This window comes from Triticum dicoccoides, chromosome 3A, assembly GCF_002162155.2.
Source record: "Triticum dicoccoides isolate Atlit2015 ecotype Zavitan chromosome 3A, WEW_v2.0, whole genome shotgun sequence".
Classification (NCBI taxonomy): Eukaryota; Viridiplantae; Streptophyta; class Magnoliopsida; order Poales; family Poaceae; genus Triticum; species Triticum dicoccoides.
In genome coordinates, this window is record NC_041384.1 from 379,210,495 (window position 1) to 379,219,780 (window position 9,286).

A 9,286-nucleotide genomic window follows, 5' to 3' on the forward strand; every position below is an offset into this window, starting at 1 on the left:
GTGGCCGCGCTCGCCGCCCGCCCGCGCGCGCCTTGGCCATGCGCCCGCATCGACCAGGCCCTGCCTTGCCCCCGCCCCCTCTCCTGCTCGGCCTGGTCGCGCACTGTCCGTGCCGCGCAGCCGCGCGCGCCCGACCATGGCCTCTGCCCGCTCGCCCCCATCTACCTGCTGCTGCTACTTGGCCGCGTGCGCACCCCGCAGCGCCGACCACTGTAGCGTTGCTCTGCCGCTGGTGCTCTACGATACTGCCGCCTGCAGCCTCTTCCCGCTCGCGTGCGCCCCTGCTCCCCGCACCCGCCTCGCCTTCGTCCGGCCGTGCCCTCGCCGCCCTAGCGCATGCGTGTCGCTGCCCTGAGTTGCCTCCACCTGCCGCGCCCGGCCGGGAGCCGCGCCGCGACCACACACTCGGCACCGGCGCTCCAGCGCACACACGCGTCCGCCCCGTCGCCTCGTGTCCGCCCCGATGGGTGCCTGCGCCGTGGCCCGTTACGCCCAAACCCGCCAAGACCCCCTCTGCCAATGACACAGGGGGCCCACGCCCCAGAACGTTAAAAAAGGAGGTTAAAAAATATAATAAATAAATAATAATAATTAATTATTAATAATTAATTAACTTAATTAATTCTGATTAAATTAGCTAATTAAGATTAATTAACCTAATGACTAATTAACCTAATTAACTACTGTTAATTAGCTAACAGAGTATGACAGTGGGGCCCACCCCCTAATTAATACTAATTAGGTTAATTAAAATGTTTAATTAAAATGTGTCACTCACCAATGGGACCCACTGGTCAGGTTGACCAGTCAACCCTGTTGACTGCTGACATCAGCATGACATCATGATGATGTCATAAATCCATTTTCGAAATTAAATTAAATAATTAATTAAATTCCAGAAATTAATAAAATCTTTAGAAAATCATATCTTTTAATTCGTAACTCGGATTAAAATATTTTCAACATGAAAGTTGCTCAGAACAACGAGACGGATCGGGATACGCAGCCCGTTCGTCCGCCACGCATCCCTAGCATAGCGAACACGCAACTTTCCCCCTCCGGCTCTTCTGCCTGAAAACGCGAAACACCGGGGATACTTTCCCGGATGTTTTCCCCCTCCACTGGTACCACCTCATACCGTGTTAGGGCACACCTAGCATCACGATTTGTCATGTCATGCATCGTCATGCATTTTTTTGCATTATATTTATTGTTTCTTCCCCCTCTTCTCTCGCTAGACACCGAGACCGACGCCGCTGCTACCCAGTACGACTATGGTGTTGACGACCCCTCTCTCTTGCCAAAGCAACCAGGCAAGCCCCCCCCCTTGATGACCAGATATCGCCTACTCTACTCTCTATACTACTTGCATTAGAGTAGTGTAGCATGTTACTGCTTTCCATTAGTCCTATCCTAATGCATAGCCTGTCCTTGCTACTACTATTGTTACCTTTACCTGCAATCCTAATGCTTAGTATAGGATGCTAGTTTACCATCAGTGGCCCTACATTCTTTTCTATCTTCCATGCTATACTATCGGGCCGTGATCACTCGGGAGGTGATCACGGGTATATACTATATACTTTATACATGATACATGTGATGACTAAAAGACGGGTTGGCTCGTAGGAGTACCCGCGAGTGGATCTTTATGGTGAAGCGACAGGGCAGGTTGAGACCACCTAGGAGAGAGGTGGGCCTGGCCCTAGTCGGTGTTCGTGGTTATTTCAAAATAACACGTTTAACGAGATCTTGGTATTTGATCTGAGTCTGGCTACTGGCCTATATGCACTAACCATCTACGCGGTGACAGTTATGGGCACTCGACGTCGTGGTATCAGCCGAAGCCTTCGTGACGCCAGCGACTGAGCGGCGCGTCCCAGATTGGAACGTAAGCCTGCTCTTGTATTAAGGGGGCTAGTTCTGCTTTCGGCCGCCCACGCAACATGCAGGTGTGCAATGGGTGATGGGCCCAGAGCCCTGCGCCATAGGATTTAGACCGGCGTGCTGACCTCTCTGTTCTGCCTAGGTAGGGCTGCGACGTGTTGATCTTCCGAGGACGGGCATGACCCAGGAAAGTATGTCCGGCCAAATGGGATCGAGCGTGTTGGGTTATGTGGTGCACCCCTGTAGGGAAGTTAATCTATTCGAATAGCCATGATCTTTGGTAACAGGACGACTTGGAGTTGTACCTTGACCTTATGACAACTAGAACCGGATACTTAATAAAACGCACCCTTCCAAGTGCCAGATACAACCGGTGGTCGCTCTCTCACAGGGCGATGAGGGGAGGATCATCGGTTAGGATTATGCTATGTGATGCTACTTGGTGAACTTACCATCTACTCTCTTCTCCTGCTTCAAGATGGAGGTTACTAGAAGCGTAGTCTTCAAAAGGACTACCTATCCCTCTCTTATTCTGGCATTCTGCAGTTCAGTCCACATATGATACCCTTATTCCATTTGATACCAATGCATACATATGTAGTGTACCTCCTTGCTTGCGAGTACTTTGGATGAGTACTCACGGTTGCTTTTCTCCCCCTTTTCCCCTTTCCTATATTCGATTGCTGCAACCAGACGATGGAGCCCATGAGCCAGACGCCACCATCGATGATGACTACTACTACATTGGGGTGCCTACTACTACGTGCAGCCCGCTGACGGTGACCAGGAGTAGTTTAGGAGGATCCCAGGCTGGAGGCCTGCGCCTCTTTCGATCTGTATCCCAGTTTGTGCTAGCCTTCTTAAGGCAAACTTGTTTAACTTATGTTTGTACTCTGATATTGTTGCTTCCACTGACTCGTCTATGATCGAGCTCTTGTATTCGTGCCCTCGAGGCCCCTGGCTTGTAATATGATGCTTGTATGACTTATTTTATTTGTAGAGTTGTGTTGTGATATCTTCCCGTGAGTCCCTGATCTTGACCGTACACGTTTGCATGTATGATTAGTGTATGACTGAATCGGGAGTGTCACAAGTTGGTATTAGAGCCGACTGCCTGTAGGAATCCCCCTTCCACACTCCTTGGACGAAGTCGAGTCTAGACATTACAAAAACTTTTACTAACATGGCTGTGTGCCTTACGGGCCCACGTCGCCATCTGGGTGGTATTAGGATCTTTTACTCCTCGATCCTTACTCTGGGACTCTGAACTCTCTCCTACTCGGGTTAAACGATTTTACTAACTCTAACACTAGGATCCCGTGACCACGTTCACCCCAAAGTTGGATAAGCCCTAGCTATTCATTAGAGTAGTATATTGAACATTATCCACACTGTAAGTTGACTCCTTTGAAACATCTTTGATTTCAGATGGAACCCACGAGACAGGTCGTGCGCCAGACGACGGCCATTGGTGCCTCAGGATCACCTGCTATGTTGGTTGAGATGATGACCTATCTGGGTTATCGCTGGCACCCTGAGTACACCGTCTATGAGGAGTATCAGGACTTTAACCAGGAGCAGTACCGTGCCATCGTCCACCTCTACTCTCGGGAGTATGACTCCACTACCGTGCTGCACACTACTCATGGTGTTTGAGTGACCATCGACATGGCAGTCCACGATGTTGCTTATGCTGCTCTGACACGTCTTCGTGAAGAGTATCAGGAGTTGGACACCTCCCCCTTCACGCACATTGCTATCGCATCTGATGTTGGTGCGGAGGGATACTACACTGCTGCCTACTCCACTATCACCTGAGAGCCCTTCTACCATCAGAACCTGGTTTTGCATACTGATGGGATGGATAGAGCTAACCGAGCTCTTCACCACGAGTTGTACACCAGCCGTCAGCACCTGTACCATGCTCTGACGCTGTTGCGCCCCTCTGTCCAATCTGGTGATCTGTCGCGTTCTGCGATCTACCCTGCCAGGACCATGAGGCCCCAGGGCATCGGCTGGCCAGATGTGGGAGGCTACTCTCCCGCACTTGGTCCTCTCCTGCCACCTGCGCATCGGGTTTCGCACCAGAGTATCCGCGGACCCCAGGCTACTCGCGTGGAGGTCTTCCCTTCGCGTCACTACCAGCTGTCAGGCTACACCTACCTCCACAATTCCTCCTGGGACTGATGTAGGCTTGCTTGTTAGTGTTAGGTGCATTCGCCGCGAGCCTGTGTGCCGCCTATGATGATCTTAGTCTGTGTACTGAACTCTGTGTACCGAACTCTATGCATGATCACTTTTGTAAGATATGCCAACTACTATGCAGTATCTATCGTGTTCCTTTCATTATGCATGTTTCATCATGAATGAATCTTGCCCTCGCAATTTCTCGATGCTGAACTACCCATGTTATATATTAGCAGGATGGTTAGACCAGGTGGTCGTGGTCGTGGTGGCAACTTCCCACCACCGCCTAAGTACATGGCTGGTATGATCCAACAGCTTGAGATGAATCATCAGTTCATGGAGAATATGATGGCTCAGTTTCCTCGCCCCAATATGAACCAGCAGCCAACCCCAGTAACTCCGCAGGATTTTTCATGCGCCTGAACCCAACTGTGTACCGTAGCTCAACTCAGCCTCTGGATGCTGATGACTGGCTCCGTGACATCACCTATGAGATGGAGTCTGCTGATGTAGCCCCTGCCAGCTATGTCACCTTTGCTTCCTTCTTCCTGAAGGAACCCGCAGCTCAATGGTGGGACAGCCACAGGCGTACTCTACCAGTTGGAACAATCATCACCTGGCCAGACTTCCAATCTGCCTTCCATGCTTGCTTCATTCCTCAGGGAGTCATGGACCGTAAGAAGCGCCAGTTTTGCAACCTCACCCAAGGCAACAAGACTGTTGAAGCTTATCAGCGGGAGTTTCTTGACTTGTCCCGCTATGCTGAAGAAGACATTGCAACTGATGCAAGCAGACAGGAGAAGTTCCGTGATGGCCTTCAAGCTGACATCAAGCTTGCACTTCTAGTGCATGACTTTGCTGATTTCGCCACCCTGGTGAACAAGGCCATCAATGTCGAAACTGGTCTGCAAGAATACCAGAGCTCTCACAGGCGCAACCGTGACACGGGCTCATCTTCGGGCCCGTACTTACAGAAGCATAAGATATGGATTCCCAACAGCATGTACCAGCCAACTGCACCTGCCCCAAGGCAGTCCTATGCAGCCCCTCGTCTGCCTACTCCTCCAACTAGGCAGCCAAGGCTCCCAGCTCCGCCACCCCAAGCTCTTGTTCCCACTCCCAATGATGGTATGTGCTACAAGTGTGGTCAACCAGGTCACCGTGCTAGGGATTGCAATCAGAACCAGAATCAACTGGCCCTCCCAGCAACTGGTCGTGGAAGCAACCAGCCCCGCAACAACAATGCCAAGTCTTATGGTCGTGTTCATGCCAACCACATTGATCTCAATGAAGTTCTAGACCAGCCTGCTACCATGATGGGTACACTCCTCATAAATTCAGCACCAGCATCTGTTTTATTTGATATAGGTGCATCACATTCTTTCATGTCAGAGGATTTTGCATTCATGCATGGCATTAAAAGCAGGGACTTGAACACTTCGCTATTAGTACACACTCCTGCAGGCTAATGTTGGACCTCCATGATTTGCAACGACGTCCCTGTTGAAATCAAAGGACTAGAATTCCTTGCCTCTCCCATCGTACTGAAGTCTTGTAGCATCGATCTCATTCTGGGAATGGATTGGTTGAAAGCGCATACTGCTTCTATAGTTTGCGCCACTAAGGTCGTCCATCTGCTACACCCTTCTGATGAAATAATTGCTTACCAAGCTCATCTAGTTCAGAACGCCGAGGCACGGCTTTAAGCCTTGAATGCGTTGAACGCTGCACCACTCAAGGGCATTGAAAACATTCCCGTCGTTCATTAATTCCAAGACGTCTTCCCAGAAGAACATCCAGGGATTCCCCCTGCTAGAGCTGTCGAATTCATCATCGACTTGAAACCCGGCACCACCCCTATAGCCAAACGACCCTACAAGATGCTGCCACATGAACTCATTGAGCTTAAGGAGGAAATCGACAAATCTCTTGTCAAAGGTTTCATTTGCCCAAGTTGCTCTCCTTGGGGAGCACCTTCTCTCTTTGTTAAGAAGAAGGATGGGAAAAATCGATTAGTCCAAGACTACCGTCCTATAAACCAAGCTACCATTCAGAATAAATATCCTCTCCCTCGGATCAATGATCTTTATGATCAACTGGCTGGCTCATCAGTGTTCTCCAAACTCGACTTGAGGTTGGGTTACCACCAGATCCGTGTTCGTGAAGAGGATATCCCAAAGACCGCCTTCGTGACTCGGTATGGGTCTTACGAGTACACACTCATGTCATTCGGCTTAAGGAATGCTCCAGCCACCTTCTCTCGTCTGATGAACTATATATTCATGGATTACCTCGACAAGTTCATCATGGTTTATTTGGACGATATCCTTGTATTTTCCAAGAACAAGGAAGAACATGTTGAACATCTTCGTCTTGTGCTGGAAAAGCTTCGAGAGCATCAACTGTATGCTAAGTATTCCAAGTGTGAATTCTGGCTCCCCAAAGTAACCTATCTTGGGCATGTAATCTCCAAGGATGGTATTGCCGTCAACCCTAAACGAATTCAGGCTATTCTCGATTGGACTCCTCCGAAGAATGTCAAGCAAGTCCGAAGTTTTCTCGGTCTCGCCAGCTATTGCCGTCGATTTGTCGAGAACTTGTCCAAGATTGCCAGGCCCCTGACTAATCTGTTGCGTAAGGGTGTCAAGTTCGAATGGACAGACAAGTGTCAGGAAAGTTTACAGGCGCTCAAAGACAAGTTAACTTCTGCCCCAGTGCTTGCTCCACCTGATACTAAGAAGGACTTCGTCATTTACTGTGACGCTTCCCGTCAAGGATTAGGTTGTGTCCTAATGCAAGAGCGCAGAGTGATTGCTTATGCCTCTTGTCAACTGCGCCCTCACGAAGAGAACTACCCAGTTCACGACCTCGAGCTTGCTGCTGTCATTCATGCACTGAAGCAGTGGCGACATTACCTTCTCGGTAATCGTTGCGAGATCTTCACCGACCACCAAAGTCTGAAGTATTTGTTTACTCAGCCAGATCTAAACCTCCGTCAGCAAAGATTGATGGAGACTGTTGCAGACTTTGACGTGGGTATATCCTATACCCCCGGCAAGGCTAATGTAATGGCTGATGCCTTGAGCCGCAAGTCTTACTGCAATCACCTCCAGGTTCACAAAGTTCAGCCCTCGCTTGTCAAAGAATTTAGAAAGCTGAACCTTCATATTGTTCCTCCTAGATCACTCGCCCCCCTCCCCTAGAGTTTCAGAAGATGAATCTTCATGTTGTTACTAAGGGTTCTCTAAATACCCTGGCTGTCGTACCAGATCTCGTAGCTGGTATAAAGACTATTCAAGGTTATGACTCTGAAGTCCATAAGATTAAACGTCATCTAGCAGAAGGAAAGCCCTCCTTCTTCTCTATCGCTGATGATGGCGCCTTGTACTTCAAAGGCCGCCTAGTGGTACCACGTTCGAGGAAAAACCCGGATCAGACTAAAGAGGTTATGAAAGAAGCTCACGATACGCCTCTATCTATCCATCCTGGTAGTACCAAGATGTATCAGGATATTCGCCAGAGATTCTGGTGGTCTAACATGAAGCAGGACATTGCTCGTTATGTTGCTGAGTGTGACGTTTGCCGCCGTGTCAAAGCAGAGCATCAAAGGCCTGCTGGAACTCTGCAAACCTATCTCTATTCCTGAATGGAAATGGGACCATGTTGAAATGGACTTCGTCACTGGATTTCCCAAATCGCAGAAAGGTAATGATGCTATTCTTGTCGTCATTGACCGGCTTTCTAAAGTTGCACATTTTCTGGCGGTCAAAGAGACAATCACTGCTAGTCAGCTTGCTACTCTCTACATGTCCAGGATTGTTTCACTTCACGGTATTCCACTGGTTATCAGTTCAGACCGTGGCAGCTTATTCAATTCAAGATTTTGGGCAAGTTTCCAAGAAGCTATGGGAACTCATATGTCGTTCAGTACGACGTTTCATCCTCAGTCGCAAGGACAGGTTGAACGTGTCAACCAAGTTCTCGAAGACATGCTTCGAGCTTGTGTAATTTCCTTCGGCAAGAAATGGGAGGAATCTCTTCCATATGCCGAGTTCTCTTATAATAATGGCTATCAAGCTAGTCTGAAGATGTCCCCCTTTGAAGTGCTATATGGACGAAAGTGTCGAACCCCTCTGAACTGGTCAAAAACTGGGGAACGTCCACTCTTCGGTCCAGATATTATCCAACAGGCCGAAGAACAAGGTCGCATTATTCGCGAGAATCTTAAGACTGCTCAGTCACGTCAGAAAAGTCAGTATGACCGTCATCACCAAGACATGGTCTATCAACCTGGCGAAAAGGCTTATCTTCGAGTTACACCAATGAAGGGTGCTCACCGCTTCGGGATCAAGGGCAAGCTAGCTCCTCGCTATATCGGCCCCTTCACTATTCTCGAAAGGCGTGGAAAAGTGGCATATCAACTAGAGCTTCCGTCAAACCTTTCTCAGGTTCACGATGTGTTCCATGTGTCACAACTCCGACGATGCTTCAAGGATCCAATCCGAGCAGTGGATCATGAAGTGCTCGAGTTGCAACAGGACCTCTCCTATAAAGAGCATCCGGTCTGCATTCTCGACCAAGCTGAACGCCGCACACGTCAGAAGGCGATCAAGTTCCTCAAGTCCAGTGGTCGAATCACTCTGAAGACAAAGCCACTTGGGAACGCGAGGACCGCCTACGTGATGAATACCCTGCACTGTTTCCTTCTACCTCCTAAATCTCGGGACGAGATTTCTTGTAGTGGAGGAGATTTGTAACGCCCGGATAATCATGCTACAATAATCTCATGTTAATGGTGCCACGTCACCCCTGTCACTGTAGTTAATCTCGGGTTAATTCGAAACCGCTTCAAAATTCAAAATCAAAATCAAGTCAGACAATAAAAGTTTTCAAATAATAAAACTAAAATCTCATGTTAATGTAGAAAATAAATCATAGATGATTATGGTGGTGAAACCACATTTTAATAAAATATTCAAATGCACTAAATTAAATAAAAGAAAAAAGGAAAAGACAAAACAACAAAAGAAAAAAAAGAGAAACCCCCTGCCACCTGGGCCTCGGCCCAGCAGGCCGGCCCAGTCGGCCCACACCCGCCGCCTTAACCCCCCACTCCACCCCAGTCCAACCCTAGCCACCACCCACTCCCCCCCCACTCGCGCCCCCACTCTCCCCCTCTCCCCGATCCAGACCAGATCGGGGCACGACCCCG